The sequence below is a fragment of the Hordeum vulgare genome, chromosome 5H, assembly GCF_904849725.1.
Source record: "Hordeum vulgare subsp. vulgare chromosome 5H, MorexV3_pseudomolecules_assembly, whole genome shotgun sequence".
NCBI lineage: Eukaryota > Viridiplantae > Streptophyta > Magnoliopsida > Poales > Poaceae > Hordeum > Hordeum vulgare.
This window is the reverse complement of record NC_058522.1, coordinates 276,181,161-276,199,389: the sequence shown is the minus strand read 5'-3', so window position 1 is coordinate 276,199,389 and position 18,229 is coordinate 276,181,161. Positions and strand designations below refer to the sequence as shown.

Here is an 18,229-nt window from a genome sequence, read left to right as displayed (position 1 = left end):
GGGGTAGAACAAAACACAAAGGACACCGGCTACGGGGCTGCGGCCTCATCAGTCGCCCCGGCCGCTGCTCCTGAGGTGGTAGCTTCACCATCTTCGGCTGCTCCCGAGGCGGTTGCACCGTCTCCTTCACGAGGGCTCCCGGCTCCATCCACACCGGAGTCGGCATACGCCGCACCGCTGGAGGCGGCAACAGATTCCATAGCCGGGGCCGCCTTGTTAGAGCTGCCGTCAGGGTCATAGGGCTGAAGGCCGTGCAGATCTTCAGCGATCACACCTCCATCTTCACCCCGCTCCAGAACAAAATCATCCCAGGCTGCGTACTCGGCGATGTCGCTGGCCCTCACGCGCAGTGCCTCCTCCACGCCCTGTAGCTCCGCCTCCGAGCCATCACGCTGGGCGGCGAGCTTGCCCAAGTCCAGGTTCCGATACCAGGACTTGGCCAAGCGCAGGGCCATGTAAGCCCCAGCCCGCGCGGCAGAGGCACACCAGGCATACATGCGTTCTCCGCCTGCTCCAAGCCTGCGGGCGAGCCGGCTCATTGACGCCGGCTCCACGCCCTCCGGCCACAAGGCCGCCACCATCGACGAGCCTGCAACCTGGAGCTGAGCCACAGACTCGCCGAGGGCGCGCAGGCGGGCCCGAAGGCCCACCCCGATCTCCTCCACGCCCCAGCCGGAGGTAGTGTCTACCTCCTGCCCAGCCGCGCGGCGCTCCTCGCGGCTCACCTCGACGGCAATGTCGGCCGCGATCTGGGTCGTAGGAAAGAGACCTCGAATAGCGACAGCCAGGACACAAGAGCACAATGAGAAGAGGAGACGGCGAAAAAGACCAAAAACAAGACAAAAAAGAGAGACTCACGATGGAAGGCGCCATCGGTCTCATGGGAGCTCTCGAGGACCTCGAGCTCCCGCACCTTACTCGCGTGAGTAAGGCAGGCAACCTCCTCCTAGAGAGCCACCGCAGACTCCAAGGCCGTCCCTGGCATCCGGCGCATCCATGGCCGTCCCTGGCGCGTTAGGGGCCGCATCCGGCGCGTCTAGAACCAGTTCCGGCGCGTCGGGTGCCGTCTCGGCCCCGGGGGAGTCAGGGACCATTTCTAGGTCCACTGGCGCCGAGGCTTCCGGCCTCGAAGGCTGGGCTTCCTCAGCCCTTGGGGCCTGCCTTGAAGCCGCTTCGCTAGCTCGCTCCTCCGCGCGAGCATGTGCGGAGGGGTCATGTCTAGCCTTCACACGCTTCTCCATCGGCTTCTCGACCCGACTGGGGCGAGACTGGCCCACGGCCGCCTTCCCCGCAGCCGCGTCCCACCGGAGCTTGGACTCCATCTCAAGCTCCCTCTGGGCAGCATCGGCTGCGGAGGCGGTGTCTTCCTCCACATCCTCCGCCTCCTTGTCAAGCAAAGTCCTTAAGGAACAAAGATCCTCGCGAGATAAACAAATAAAGGGGGAGGAAATCTTACCCCGCTACCATAGGGACCTGCCTCCGGCGAGTGCCATGGCGTCTATGGGCGCCGCCTGCTCGCTGTCCAGCTGGAGGACCCGGTGCCGGCCGCTTAGGAGCCGGTCGGGATGCTGTGGCACCCTTTCCCTTCCTCCCGGCCGCTTCGTCGGTAGCAGTCGCTCCGCACCTTTGGCGCCTGCCGCGCGTCAATGGCAGGCTGGTGACCTCTTCCACCCCATTGGAGTCCTCCTCAAAGGCCGCACCAGAAAAGAATGAGGGAATCTCGTCGTCATCCGTCCAGTCCGCAACGGGGGGCCGTGCGTACTCACCAGACGGCTCTGTCCCTTCCGACTCCAGGGGATTCTCCGAGCCGGTGGAGGAGTCCGAGCAGGATTCAATCATGCCCTCGTACTCAATCTCCACGTCAGGAGCGGGCGGACGGAGGGACCCCTGCAGATTCTCATACAGCTGCGAAAAGGGATTCGGTCGTCGGCTCAGCAACACGACCGGCTACAAGGCAAACAACAAAGGATAAAAAGGCCACCTACCATCGGAGGCGGACGGGACCTGTTGAAGGGGGTCATCCCCCATGTCCATTCCCCGCTCTCATCCATGCGGGTGGTGGAGATCAGATTCACCCTTCGCGCTACAGCGCCGGGGGTGAACCTCTTGGTGGATAGCCGGCAAGGATCATGCCGGCCGCTCATCTGGCAGACCAGATGCGACCGCCTCTGCAAGGGCACGACCCAGCGGGCCACCATGGTGGTGAGCAGGTCGCAGCCCAGGAGGCCGCCCTTCTCCAAAATGTCGAGGTGGGCACAGATCAGCGCCACCTCGGAAATCGGCTTGGGGGTCTTCGCCGCCCAGTTCAACCTCGTCGACGGATCGATGTTGAACGGGGGCATGTTGAGGGCGTCCAGGGCGGGGTCGGCATTCTTCACATAGAAGAAACCCTTCTGCCACTGCTTGACGGATTCCTGCAGCGGCATCTGGGGGAAGCCCGACTTCGAGCGGTGGTGCACTAACGCGGCTCCGCATGGCGTCATCGGGCACGGCCCCTTGAGCTTCTCCACCTCGATTTCTCCATGGCGATCGATTGCTGCTTGAAGAAGAACAAGCTGCACCACAGGTCGACACGGGGCTCGATCCCCACGAAGCCCTCGCATAGGACCACGAAGGCCGACAGCTGCAGAATGGCGTTCGGCGCCAGGTGATGCGGCTGCAGGCCAAAGAAGCGGAGCCATTCGGCGAAGAAGGCGCTGGCCGGTAGCCCGAAGCCCCGGTAGAAATGCTCGGTGAAGACCACGACCTCTCCCACGGCGGGTGTGGTAGCGGTGTCGGCGCCAGGGAGTCGCACCAGCACTTGGGAGGCCGGGGGAAGTAGTCGGTGGTGACGAAGCGCCTCGATGTGCTCCTCGCCGACGTCGCTTCCCAGCTAGGCTCCCTGCGAAGACGCCTTCTGCGTCGATGGCCTTTTCGAGGAAGAACCGCCGGCCATGGCTGTGGATGAAGGAAACCCGAAGGGGTTGGCAGCTTCGCGGCGACGAAGACGAAGGACACGAGCTCTTTCTCTCTGGGCGCAGGGAGGAAGAGGGCGCGGATGCGGGGCAAGAAGGGGGGCGAATGGCCTCCTCGGAACCCCCGCATCCCATTTAAACCCCCACGAAGCGTCGTGGGGAGGGGATCCGGTGCGCACTGGACCCCCACTAACCCCGTGTATTACGGGCGGTAACACTTCCCTAAGCCCAACCGTCGCGGAGTAAATCCGCAGAAGATCTCTCGCCCAGGCCGAGGGGGCGTCGTGGCGGGACCCAGGGCCCAAGCCCGGTCCCGTCACCAGTAATCACCATCATTATGCCAGGCGAGGCCTGGCACGTGGCGTTCTCCGAGCGACTTGCGACGAAGCCGAGGCGTCGTTTCAAAGCCAGCCGGTTTCGAAGCCGGCAGTCCTCGTCACGAATAGCGGCAAAGATAGCAAGGCAAATCGTCAAGCCAGTGAGGCTGCTCGCCCGCACGCGGCAGGCCTCGCCAGCTTCGGGGACTAATGTCGGGGGGATAACCCCGGGGTAGGCTCATCAAGCCCGCTCCTTCATTTCCGGTCCAAAGGACATGAACATATACAGTTTCCCAAGGCCCAAGTCTTCCGGCCGGCTAGGCAGCGCCTATCGGCTAGAGGACGAGGCGGCCATCCCTCTTGCCGGCCAGGCAACCCCTGCCGGCTAGAGTTGAGGAGGTCACCTCTTCTGAGCCGACCTAGTCCAGTCAGCCCGGCTAGGAAGGAGGCGGTGCACCCAAGCCGGCTGGCCAAAAGGCTACCCGGCCAAAGATCACAAGTCACATCAGATCATAGGTCGGGACGAGACCTTATGATTAAAGGTAGCTACGCGTCAGCAAAGGTACTGGATCGGGGCGCCCGACAGGTACGAGCGTCGGTGGCCACGCCGCTGACCTACCCCGGCTCTGATCCATCACCTAGCATAGTGTCGGACCGTCGCACTCCCACTCCATTACTGCACTCGGCGTGGGGAACAGTGGAGGCGGCCGTACTACCTGCCCATGATGAATCTCGCTGGACAACGCTTGACGTACAACGCATGCTCGGCGTCAACCTTACACAAGAGCTTCATTGGCCAGCCGGCGGGTCCCACTGCCAATCGAGACCATGCAGCCGGCGGGCCCCTCAAGCGACAAGACAAGACTCTAGTGGGCCCCTGGCCAGCCGGCGAGGCTGCCAGCCGGGTCCCACACTTGTACCCTTTATCCATATTGTAGGCCGGCGGGTTCGTCTTTAAAACCCCCCGGTCGCCCTCCATGCAGGGGGGCCGATCATTCCACAGTCGAACAACACCCTACACTCACCAACCATAGAGAGAGGTAGAGACGAGCCGACTCCTCCCCTCTTCCTATTCCCAACACAGCTCCAGGAGCAACTCTGTACTCTGTTCATACACATCAAACACTCCGGCAGGGCTAGGGGTATTATCTCTACGGAGAGCCCTGAACCTGGGTACATCGTGCGTTCCATGCGTGTACCAACCTCGTTCCCAGCGTCCACCTTTGTCCCTTTGGTTCTCACCGACTTTAGCCTACCTATGGCATATGTTGTGAGTATTCACCGACCGATTAACTAACATTGAGTGCAAGCATGAGTAGGACATAAATCACCATGAACATGAATATCATAGAGTCTATATTGATTTTGTTTCAACTACATGCTGAACATGCGCCAAGTCAAGCCACTTGAAACATTCAAAGGAGGATACCATCCTATCATACTACATCATAGTCATCTCAAAATTCATGTTGTCAACTAAGACAAACCATTATAAGCTCCTAGCTAATTAAGCATTGCATCAACAACTATGATCTCTAAGTTGTCATTGCAAACATGTTTCTCTCACAACAAAGCTGAACTAGGAACAGTGAGCTAGTCATATTTACAAAAACAAAATAGATCGAGTTCATACCAGCTTTTCCAGGCTCAGTCACTTCATCATATATCGTCATTATTGCCTTTCACTTGCACGACCAAACGATGTAAACAATAATAAGCGTGCGCGTGCATTGGACTAAAGCTGGAATCTGCAAGCAAACACAAAAGAGAAGACAAAGTAATATGGCTCTTTGACAGCTAAACATGTATGCATGCGAGAGCCACTAAACATTGTAACCATTATCTTCTACCTTGACCCAAAGAAAAAGAAAACTATTTACACGGGAAAGCTCCCAACAAGCGAAAGAAGAAAAGGAAATATTTTTGGGTTTTCTCAAACTAGACAGACACACGAAAAAAGGAAACGATAAAAAGAAAATAAACTAGCATGGATGATACAGTGGCAAAGTGTGAACACTCACGAACAAAGTGAAAGCATAAGCAAGAATGTAAAGTCGGTGAGAAACACGTACTCCCCCAAGCTTAGGCTTTTGGCCTAAGTTGGCCTATTCCCATGGAAGGAAATAACCAGCTCCGGGATACTCCGGAGTGGACTGAGGGTGCCACTGTTGTGTGAGCTCCTCTGGCTCCCACTGATAGACTGGCGTCTGGTACTTGACTGGTGGCTCGGGCACGGGCACCTGTGGTTGGACCAAGCCCCAATATGCGTAGATGTCCGAGGGAATAATAATGTACCTGCCTGCATGAAGTTTGAACAAAGAATGAGCAGGCAACGTAATAGTCTCACGAGTACCCTGACTAAATACCAGGTTATAAATCATCCTTCTATTTATATCTCTATCAAGAAAGTCATGACGAACCATGCTATCGTAATCTAGATATCTCTCGGGAAGAAGAATCTCTTCTTCCTCGTCCAGTCTAATAGGTATCTGAAAGTGTCTAGAAAGACGAGTAGCATAGATACCTCCATAGACAATGCCTTTAGAACGGTTCATGTTCAACCGTTGAGCTACTATAGGGCCCAAGCTATATGCTTTATGTTATAAAGGGCTTCGCGCAAGACCGCAAGATCTGGGGAACTAAGTGACCCAGCCTTCCCACGACCAATCAAACATTTTCCCATAGATAGTGAGAAGTATCGAAGCACGGGAAAATGTATACTAGCAGCTCTAGCGCAAGACACTCCTCTCTCCTCTCCTACAACAATTGTATCGATGAAAGCCTCCAAGTCCCGTGGACGAGGTTCATGAATATCCCCAACATTAGGCAATTTATAAACATTGCAAAAATCCTGGAGTGACATGCATTGGGGGATATCATAAAGTTTAAACTCAACCATAGGAGGATTCTTCCTCGGATAGAAGTTAAAGCTTTGTACGAAGATATTAGTGAGGAGGAGGTATTGCAGACACTTATCTTCAACAAAGGCGGTAAGGCCTGCGTTCTCCACCAAGTAGTAAAAGTCTTCATAAAGTCCAGCGGCGTGTAAGAACACATCGCTTGGCCATTCTCACGCTCGAACCTCCGCAACTCGAGGGACCGGATACTTGGGCTACTTCTCACTTCCATCATCCTTGGGGTCACGGCTTGAAGAGCCTCTTAAGAACCTCCTCATCTTTTCCCTTTTCTATCTCTGAACATTTCTGAAAGTTTTAGTGACTCTAAGGAAAAGTGAACAAGTCTCAACAAAACTCATAGCAACTACTCCCACAAGTGCCAAGAGGCCATATTACGCATCAAAACTACTTGGGACCAGCTAGAATCAGCATGCAAAGCTCAAGAATATGGTCACCAAGGCAGCAAAAATACACGAAGTATAAGGCACTAGAGCAAAAATTAATTGGGCCAATGGAGGAGTCACTTACCAAGGAGCAATTTCCCCAAAGCAGTTCGGAGAATGGTGCTTTGAGAAAAGAGATCGAAAATCCCAGCAAGAGGAGCAAGAACACGAGTTTGAGTTGCGAAACGATTTTTTCTGGAGGTAGGAGAAGCAGATGGGAGCTAGAATGAGTGGAGGGGGTGCACGTGGGCCACACAAGCCAGGTAGGCGTGGCCAGGGGGGTGCCCGCGCCTGGTGGGCTTGTGGCCCACTGGTGCAGCCCCCAGACTAGCTCTTCATCTTAGTATTTTTGAAATATTCCAGAAAAATTCATACTTGATTTTCAGGACGTTCGGAGAACTTTTATTTCGGGGTACTTTTCTACCGGGCGCTAAAACAGAAAACAGGGAAAAATAAACTAAATCTATCATTTTTCTTCTAAGCAACCTAAGGTGAAAGCTTGGAAGAGAGGTTTGTGACTCCTCGGTTCATCCATCTCATGGTCATGGGAAGAAAACCGTCAATGAGGGCGATCAAGTCTCCTTGGCAAACTTTTTCGAATCGCAAAAGAGAACGGAGAATTTTCGAATAGTCACTAGGTCACCTCAATGGGGATGTGTATCTCCCCAACAAGTAAATCATTCTTCATCTTAACAGGAGGAATAGGGCATTCAAAGCTCCCAATAAGAATTGATGAAGTTTTTCCGATAGCATTGATGCAGTGTACTCGATATTGTTTCTTCGGAAAGTGCACCATATGCTCATTACCGTTGACATGGAAAGTGACATTGCCTTTGTTGCAATCTATAACAGCCCCTGTAGTGTTTAGAAAGGGTCTTCCGAGGATGACCGCCATGGCATCGTCCTGAGGAATATCCAGAATAACAAAGCCTGTTAAGATAGTGACGTTAGCAACCACAACACGCACATCCTCGCAAATGCCGATAGGGAAAGCAGTTGATTTGTCGGCCATTTGCAGAGAGATTTCAGTGGGTGTCAACTTATCCAGTTCAAGCCTACGATAAAGAGAGAGAGAGGCATAACACTAACACCGGCTCCAAGATCGCATAAAGCAGTTCTAACGTAGTTGCCTTTAATGGAGCACGGTATAGTGGGCACACCGGGATCACCTAGTTTCTTAGGAGTTCCACCCTTGAAGGTATAATTAGCGAGCATGGTGGAAATCTCAACCTCAGGTATCCCCCTCTTATTAGTCACAATATCCTTCATGTACTTAGCATACAGAGACATTTTGAGCATATCTGTCAAACGCATTTGCAGAAAGACAGGTCTGATCATTTCAACAAAGCGCTCAAAATCCTCATCATCCTTTTTCTTGGTTGGTTTGGGAGGAAAGGGGCTGGGTTTCTGAACCCATGGTTCCCTTTCTTTACCATGCTTCCTAGCAGCGAAGTCATTCTTATCGTATCTTCTATTCTTAGATTGTGGGTTATCAAGATCAACAGGTTCAATCTCCACATCCTTATCATTGCTAGGTTGAGCATCATCATGAACATCACTATTGATATTATCATTAGGCTCATGTTCATCACCAGATTGTGTTTCAGCATCAGAGACACAGACATTGTTTGGACTCTCAGGTGTAGCAGCAACAGGGTTGCTAGCGTGCAAATCCCTATCATCTTTCTTCTTCTTCCTAGGATGACTAGGTGCATCAGTGCTAACTCCTTGAGAATCTTGTTCAATTCTCTTCGGATGACCCTCAGGATACAAAGGTTCCTGAGTCATTCTACCGCCTCTAGTGACGACTCTGACAGAATTGTCATTCAGCTCATTGAGCAAGTCATTCTGAGCTTTATGTACTTGTTCTACTTGAGTAGTGACCATAGAGGCATGTTTACTCATGAGCTTAAGATCATTGACGTTTCTGTCCACACAAGCACTTAAATGACTAAGCATACGAGCATTCTGTTCCAATCGTCTGCTAACATAATCATTGAAACTTTGTTGTTTGGCAACAAAGTTATCAAATTCATCCAAGCATAAGCTAGCAGGTTTATCAAAAGGAATATCACTCTCATCAAACCTACGCAGAGAATTTACTTCTACTACCTGTATCTGGTTATCAAGACCATAGACCTCTTCGATAGGTGGTAGATTTTTGACATCTTCAGATTTAATGCCTTTCTCTAGCATAGATTTCTTAGCGTCTTGCATATCTTCAGGACTGAGGAATAGAATACCTCTTTTCTTCGGAGTTGGCTTAGGAGGTGGATCGGGAATAGTCCAAGCATTCTCATTGCACAAGATGTTATTCAGTAGAATCTCAGCTTGTTCTACAGTTCGTTCCCTAAAAACACAACCAGCACAACTATCTAGGTGGTCTCTAGAAGCATCGGTAAGTCCATTATAGAAGATATCAAGTATTTCATTCTTCTCAAGAGGGTGATCAGGCAAAGCATTCAGTAGCTGGACGAGCCTCCCCCAAGCTTGTGGGAGACTCTCTTCCTCAACTTGAGAAAAGTTGTATATTTCCTGCAAGGCAGCTTGCTTCTTATGGGCAGGGAAATATTTTTCAGAGAAGTAGTAGACCATATCCTGGGGGCTACGCACACAACGAGGAGCAAGATAAGTGAACCAAGTCTTGGCATCATCCGTTAGCGAGAAAGGAAACAACTTGAGGATATAGTAGTGGCAGATCTTTTCCTCACTAGTGAATAGGGTGGCTATATCGTGCAGTTTGGTAAGATGGGCTACAACCGTTTTAGACTGATAACCGTGAAAAGGATCAGATTCGACTAGAGTGATTAACTCAGGGTCGACAGAGATTTCATAATCCTTATCGGTCACAAAGATCGGCGAAGTAGCAAACTTTGGGTCGTATTTCATCCTAGCGTTCAGAGATTTTTATTTCCACTTGCGTAGTAATTTGTCAACATCATAGCTATCCTTACACGCAAGAAAGTCCTCAGCTATCTCTCCCTCCATAACATAAGGCTCAAGCATATCAGGCAATTCAGGCATAATAGTAGGTTCTACCTCAATAGTATCAGCAGTTTCATAAGTATCATCACATCTAGCAGCAACTCTAGCAATTTGTGCATCAAGGAATGCACCTAGTGGCAAAGCAGTATCAAGCATAGCATCATCAGGCAAAGCAGTATCAAGCATAGCATCATCAGGCAAAGCAGTATCAAGCATAGCATCATCATAAGCATCATGGGCAGCAAAAGTAGCATCATCAAGCACACGCGACATATCAAAATTTCTAGCAGGAGGTGGTGTCGCAAACTTACTCATAACTGAAGGTGAATCAAGTGCAGAGCTAGATGGCAGTTCCTTACCTGTCCTCGTAGTTGAGGGCAAGACTTTAGTTCTTGGATCTATCGGATTCCTCATAGTGATCAGCACACGTAAATCCCAAGTGAGTCAGAGAATATAGCTGTGCCTCCCCGGCAAAGGCGCCAGAAAATAGTCTTGATAACCCACAAGCATAGGGGATCGCAACAGTTTTCGAGGGTAGAGTATTCAACCCAGATTTATTGATTCGACTCAAGGGGAAGCGAAAGAATATTCTCAAGTATTAGCAGCTGAGTTGTCAATTCAACCACACCTGAAAGATTTAGTGTCTCCAGCAAAGTATCAGTAGCAAGGTGGTATGATAGCAGAAGTAGCAACAGTAACCAGTAGCAGCAAAGTGACAGCAGTAGCAACAGAGTAACAGTAGCAGCAGCAACAGTAGTAGCGGCAAAGTAATGTAGCAAGGACCAGTAGTAAAAACTCGTAGGCATTGGATCGGTGATGGATGAATATGCCCGATGTGATTCATCATGCAACAGTTATAACACAGAGAGATAACTAACTAGCTCCAGTTCGTCAATCTAATGTAGCCATGTATTCCGTATGTAGTCATACGTGCTTAGGGAAAAGAACTTGCATGACATCTATTGTCCATCTCTCCCGTGGCAGCGGGGTCCTAATGGAAACTACGGGATATTAAGGTTCTCCTTTTAATAAAGCACCGGACCAACGCATTAACACTTGCTGAATACATGAACTCTTCATACTATGGTCATCTCCGGGAGTGGTTCCGGCTATTGTCACTCCGGGGTTGCCGGGTCATAACACATAGTAGGTGACTACAACTTGCAAGATAGGATCTAAAACACACATATATTGGCGACAACATAATAGGTTCAAATCTGAATTCATGGCACCCGGGCCCTAGTGACAAGCATTAAGCATGGCAAAGTAGTAGCAACATCAATCTCAGAACATAGTGGATACTAGGGATCAATCCCCGTCAAAGCAAACTCGATTACATGATAGATCTCATCCAACCCATCACCGTCCAGCAAGCCTAGGATGAGGTTACTCACGAACGGTGAAGAGCATCATGGAATTGGCGATGAAGGAAGGTTGATGATGACGATGGCGACGATTTCCCCACTCCGGAGCCCAGAACGGACTCCAGATCTGCCCTCCAAATGAAGAACAGGAGGTGGCGGCGCCTCCGTATCGTAAAACGCGATGAACTCTTCTCCTCGATTTTTTTTCCAGACAAAACAGACTATATAGAGCTGGATTGAGAGGCGGTGGAGCTTTGTGGGTCCCACAAGCCTGCCAGGCGCGGCCGGGGGGGGGGGGGGCGCCTGGTGGGCTTGTGGGCTCACGGCTCCACTCCCTCCGCTGATTCTTGCGCCAGTATTTTTCATAAATTCCAGAAAAATTCTCCGTAAATTTTGAGGTCATTCCGAAAACTTTTATTTCTGCGCAAAAACAACACAATGGCAATCGTGCTAAAAACAGCGTTAGTCCGGGTTAGTTCCATTCAAATCATGCAAATTAGAGTCCAAAACAAGGGCAAAAGAGTTCGGAAAAGTAGATACGACGGAGACGTATCGGCAATCCATTCAAAACCTTGTAGCACTTTGGTTCAAACCCCTTTCTATTCAATAGGTGATTCTTGTGATTTTCAATTTGTTTTTAAAATCCAATAAAAATGTTCCACCTCTCCTCTCTATTTTTGTGAGTGGCTCACTGTGGTTCTTTATTGTTTTCCAAGCCTTGGCATTTTGTTGTTATTTAAAAAACAGCCTAGGTTTTATTGTAAAAGCCTTTATTTTGCTTGGTGTAAAAATAGATAAACCTATTCTAATAAATATGTTGTATTTTCTAAACTTAGCAAGTATTTATATTTTTTTAAACCTCTTTAATTGGAGTGGGGATTAATTTGAGTGTGGCTGTTTCGTTAATAGGAGGGGTTCCTTTTCTGTTTATTTTCGTGTGACATGGGATTTGGGCCTACCCTTGTTCCCTCGAGGCCCAGCCGAACCAGCTTACCCCTTCGTCCAGCCCGTAGCACGTTCCTTTTCTCCCACCTCTCGACATCACCTGTACGATGCCATGGCCACCACCGATTCCCTCGCCTCCTTGATCTTGCGGCTCCAAGCACGCATCCCGAGGGCCATAAGAGCCTCCCCAACCCTTCTCCACCCTGCGGCTCTCCTAGGGTTCCCTCTCCCCGCCGCCATCTCCTTCTTCTCCATCTTCTTCCCCTTTCTCACGTAAGACTCTGAAGATTCAGTAGTTCAGGTTCAGAGAGAACAACGCCTCCGGTCGCCACCCTTCCCCCTCGTCCCCGGCAGATCCTCTGGGGAGATCAAGAGCGCAGGGAGGATGCTGGATCCTCCCCCGTTCCATTTTCGTCGCTAGGAGGTGGGATCCTCCTCCCTAGCGTCGGCCCCGCGTCGTCGTCGCCGGAGCGGAGCAACGGGTCTCTGGCCCCGCCTTGCCTCTTCTTCCTCTCCGTCGGGCCGATCCTTCTCCTCATCGTGCTTGGGTGAGCGCAACTCCTTTTCCTTCACCGTCACCCTTCCTCTACAGCCCCGCTCGTGCAGTGTAGCGTCGCCGGTGTTGTTCGTTCTCGAGCAGCAGCAGCCGGTTCAGAGCAGTAGCGTAGCGACAGTAGTTAGCAGCAACATGCGTAGTAGCAACAGCAGCAGCGCATGCATGTCACGAGCGCAGCACGCAGCAGCTGCGCGTGCGCGGGCTCCCTCTTGTCGCCGGCGTTCCTCGCATCAGCCCGCACCGCAGGCAGCAGAGCGGCAGCTTCAGGCCTGTGCAGTTTCAGTAGATCGCTCGCCGGCTTCAGTAGCAGTAGTTGGGCAGATGCAGCGGGTTCCCTTCTCGCGTGCTTGCGTCGGGAATGGATTCCCCTCGGAGTCCTGCAGCCCCGCCGATTCCCCACCTCACCGGGAGTAGCCCCGCTTGCTTCTGCCGGCGTTCTTCTTCGGTCACCTGACAGGTAGAAGAAGACCCGAGAGGTGAGGCTAAGTGATCTCGAGCCCCTGTTCTAGCAGCACCTGCCTGCTAGTTCAGTGGCAACACCCTCGGGGTTGCAACCGAGAGGTTGAGGGTTCGATCCCCACAACCCCCCTCTTTTTCCTCTGTTTTTCCTTCGTCCGGTGGATTAGTTGGAGTGTTACCTTACCTAGATTGTTGCCTCTGTTTGAACAGCTACCCGCGCGTAGCCGAGTGGTGGGTTTGACCCCCACTACTCCCAATTTATTTTCTTTGCTATTTGTAGTAGTGCGCCACTGACACGTGGGCCACAGGGCCCACCTATCATGCATTAGGGGCCCGTGGTGTCTATGACCAGTGGCCCCCCTATCACTTTTTTATGTATGTGTTAATTCCATTTTTGAATATGTGCATAAATGGAATTGCCTATTTTGGACTTGCCAGTTTGGGCTGGCTCAAGAACAATCCATGTTCTTGAATAAGTGTTGTAGTTCGATTATGTGCTTTTATTCTTTTACAAGTTGTGATGTTTTTCTGTATGCAAAGGTGGCAGTATGATTTATGGATTTGGGGTAGAAAATCCCAATGATTCCAATGGTGTTGCTGGTTTTTGATTTTGAGCATCTCTGTAGAAAATCCCCTCGTGGTGAGGTGGCAATAGATTTATCGTTGTAGGGCTATTATCATGTGCTTGTTTGGAGCAGTGCATGCATGCATATTGTTGTTTGTTGCATCATTTGCTGCTGGTGTTTATTAGATGTTGTTTCTTTTGGGTAGTTATCGGGGCCACAAACGAGTACGAGGAGCCCGGAGAGTTCGTGTAGGAAGAACAAGAGCAGTTCCAGTCTGAAGAAATCATAGGCAAGATGATCATGACCTTGACACCATTTCTAGCTTTGTTATGCTTAGTGTTACGTTTCCGTCGTTACATCTCCGATGCCTACCACATGATATATAGGCCATCAAACTTTGCCATGAAACCTCAAACACCTCCCCTCCTAGGAAATATTGTTTGGCTAAGTAGGCTTGCTCAACCACTAATTGTTAGCGTTGCTAGTTGTAGGTGCCAACCGGTCCATGTGATAACATGGGCAATTTGATATCATTATATTTAACTGCCATTTAATTAATGCACCTATATACTTGGAAATAACGGAAGGCCTAGCCTTTTGTCGGGTGATTTGTTCCGTTGTTGCCACCTTAGTTTAAGCTACCAGTGTTTTTATTCCATAACTGAGAGCTCCTAACACGTTCGGGGACCCCTTTGATAAATCGTATAGTGTTAAGACTTGTCTGGCAGGACCCAACTTTGGTTTTAATTTGCTAATAACTTAATAATTAAATGCATAGGGAATAGCTACCCCGAGGGATCTAATCAACCCCCGGGCCAATGCTCCTCATGAGTGTTGGTCCAAACTAGAGCACTGCGCGGGGCCAACTCAGGGCAATTTGAGCGATTTCTATCACGCCACTACACACGTCGCTTATCCGTCGTGTCCTAAGAACGAGATACGCGACTCCTATCGGGATCGTCGACACGTTGGGAGGTCTTGCCAGATTTGTCTTACCTTAGCAATATATCTTGCGCATTGGGATTCCGGTGAGACTTTGGGTCTTCTCAAAGTTGAGGTTTTCCTCCAAAAATCCGACGAGATCACAAGATTTGTGGTAGAGGATTACTATGCGGCCTGTGGTAATTTGTGATGGACTAGTTGGAGCACCCCTGCAGGGTTTAATCTTTCAGAAAGCCGTGCCCGCGGTTATGTGGCAAACATGGATATTTTGTTAACATCCCGTTCTAGACAACTTTAAGTAATTCTAATAAAACTGCCAACTGAGTGCATAACTGTGACTGTCTCCTTCAGAGCTCCTTCTCTGATCGAGAACACGGTGGGGTTATGATTGACGTAAGTAGGTGTTCAGGATCACTCAGTGATCAACCTAGCCTTCGACCGTCTTGTGTAGAACACCATATGTTAACTCTGATCATCGTAAGATAGCCACCATATAAGCTTAGGTTGCTGCAAACCCATACACTTAACCTTCCTCACCCATTAACTCGGCTAGATTCGATACCAAGGTCATTCGATTGCTGAGTCCTCGTGGCTCACGATTTACTACAAACACCCACAGGTACAAGTACCACTGATGCAGGAGATCTCGATGACAGCCAGTTGAAGTGGGAGTTCGATGAGGACAGCGGCAGACTGTACGTGACTTATCCGGAGGACTAGAGGCCGTGGTCATGATCGTGGGCCTAGCATGCAGGATATCATAGCTTTATCTGTTTTTATCTTGTCCATAGCTGGACCATTCCATGTTCCGAATAAGTGTGCATGTATGACTATATGACTATGTTCTTATCAGATGGCAAGTGTATGCCCTACTTGTCACTCTTTCAGTTATGTATTGTTATGATTGTCTCGCTTGTGAAACGCGTACATGCACCCCTTTCCCTTTTGAGACCTCGCCCCCAAATAAGGAAAGGGCCGCATCTTAGTCGTTACAAGTTGGTAATCAGAGCCTTACGACCATAGGAGCCTTGTGTGATCGAACTTGGCCGAGTCGAGTCTAGCAAAAACTATTTGAGTCTTAGTTATATCGAAGAGTAGGTTTCTTTTTTCTCCTCTTATATGCTCTGGTGAGGCTCAAGACTTAGGAAATCTTAATTCTACTCCTCTTCTCACTCAATTTCTTTTTTAGGATCACACGGATATTTTTGGAATCTATATGATGTCGGTGTGACGGAGTTCTATCTTGGAGTTCTATCTTGGTGCCTCCTGTCTTGGAATCTATATGATGTCGATCTGACTTGATTTCTTCCGGGGAGTTGAGCTCCAGGGGATTCTTGAGCACATCGCTGTCATTCAGATTTCTTAGTATCTCAGGGCGGAGGATGTTCGAAATTGCTTCAATACTAGTAGTGACGAGAGGAGTCCGGCTTCCCCAGTACTAGTGCAGATAGTTCCAGATGTATCGCCACACTTAGTATCGTTGTGATTACGAGGGTCTATGATAGATGAAGTTCCGAGATTCTGGTTATGTGTTGACGGATGTGATACACTGGACGGGTTAGTATAGGAGTTGAGTGATATATTACTCCTTGTATCCGTGGACCAGATTGCATGACCAGATATTTCGGGAGTTCATAGGTGGGATATCAGGTAGTGACTTATAGGACAATCTTCCTACAAATGCATGATGTGAGGTTGGGATTCGACATTCAGTGGGTCCGTTTGTTCACAGTCGTCTTACAGCGGTTCTCGTTGTGTCTTATGAGTCCTTGTAGCTTGCTACGACCCGGGGACGCGTCGTATGTCGTATGCACTGCCTTGCACAGGATGGCTACTGTAAGCTCGACCCTGTGTGATCATATCCACGAAGATATCGGATGTAATCTCTGCCATACGTTTGTTCCGAGCAATCCTATCTCATACATGGTTTGCGAGTGGCCTTTAATTAGATGTTGTCGACAGTCACTTTGAGGAAGCATTCTTACTAATTATTGTTCGAATGCAATTGCTAAGTATTCTTGTTCAGATATTTCTGCCTATTGATTCAACTTTACCTTGAATGTTAATTTTTGGTCACACGTGTTGTCCGTCTTCAGGATGGTGATGTCCCACAAGCGTATGGGATCACAACAGTTTTCGAGGGTAGAGTATTCAACCCAAATTTATTGATTCGCTCACAAGGGGAAGCTAAAGGATATTCTCAAGTATTAGCAGCTGAGTTGTCAATTCGACCACACCTGAAAGATTAGTGTCTGCAAGCAAAGTATCAGTAGCAAGGTAGTATGATAGTAGCGGCACCAGAGAAAAGCTATGACAATCCCAGCAATGGCGCCAAAAAAGGCACGTTGACGGGAGACAATTTTTGAGACTATTGATATACTTCCCCGGCAATGGCACCAGGAAGAGCCTTGTTGACGGGATTTTAGCGCCAACAAAGTCTTGCAACAAGTAATAGCGGAGTAGCAAGGAACAGTAGTAGCAGCAGCAAAGTAACAAGTAACAACAGTAGCGACAGCGGCAAAGTAACAACAGTAGTGACAGCAGCAAAGTGGCCCAATCCCTCTTGTAGCAAGGGACAAGCCTAGGCAAAGTAACGTAGCGAGGACCAGTAGTAAAAGACTCATAGGAAGTGGATCGGTGATGGATGAGTGTGACGGATGTGATTCATCATGTAACAGCTATAACAAGGAGAGATATGTGGCTAGCTACCATTCATCAATCTAATGTAGGCATGTATTCCGTATGTAGTCATACGTGCTTAGGGAAAAGAACTTGCATGACATCTATTGTCCATCCCTCCCGTGGCAGCGGGGTCCTAATGGAAACTACGGGATATTAAGGTTCTCCTCTTAATAAAGAACCGGACCACCGCATTAACACGTGGTGAATACATGAACTCCTCATACTATGGTCATCTCCGGGAGTGGTTCCGGCTATTGTCACTCCGGGGTTGCCGGGTCATAACACATAGTAGGTGACTACAACTTGCAAGATAGGATCTAAAACACACATATATTGGCGACAACATAATAGGTTTAGATCTGAAATCATAGCACTCGGGCCCTAATGACAAGCATTAAGCATAGCCAAGTAGTAGCAACATCAATCTAGAACATAGTGGATACTAGGGATCAATCCCCGTCAAGAACTAACTCGATTACATGATAGATCTCATCCAACTCATCACCGTCTAGCAAGCCTACGATGAGATTACTCACGAACGATGAAGAGCATCATGGAATTATCGATGGAGAGAGGTTGATGATGACAATGGCGACGATTTCCCGTCTCCGGAGCCCGAAACGGACTCTAGATCTTCCCTCCAAATGAAGAACAGGATGTGGTGGCGCCTCCGTATCGCAAAACGCGATGAAACCTTCTCTCTGATTTTTTTCCAGGCGAAACGGAAGATATAGGACTGAGATTGGGGGCGGTGGTGCCACGTGGGCCCCACAAGCCTGCATGGCGCGACCTAGGGGGTGGTCGCGCCGTGTGGGCTTGTGGCCCAGTGGCACACCCCCTCACGTGGATCTTTGCGCATGTATTTTTCTTTTATTCCAGAAAAAAACTCCGTAAATTTTCAGGACATTCTGAGAACTTTCATTTCTGCACAAAAAAAACACCATGGCAATTCTGCTGAACACAGCGTCAGTCCGGGTTAGTTCCATTCAAATCATGCAAATTAGAGTCCAAAACAAGGGCAAAAGAGTTCCAAAAAGTATATACAACAGAGACGTATGAACTCCCCCAAGCTTAAACCTTGCTTGTCCTCAAGCAACTCAGTTGAAAAACTGAGGGAGA

At 49.6% G+C, this 18,229-nt stretch overlaps 1 long non-coding RNA gene across 1 annotated transcript; it reads left to right on the top strand.

Moving 5' to 3' along the window:
• Window positions 1–12,033: 12,033 nt before the first annotated feature.
• LOC123395553 lies at window positions 12,034–15,315 on the top strand. The gene is made up of 2 exons (XR_006609785.1): window positions 12,034–12,453; window positions 15,048–15,315. It is a non-coding gene; the product is annotated as an uncharacterized LOC123395553 (long non-coding RNA).
• Window positions 15,316–18,229: the final 2,914 nt, after the last annotated feature.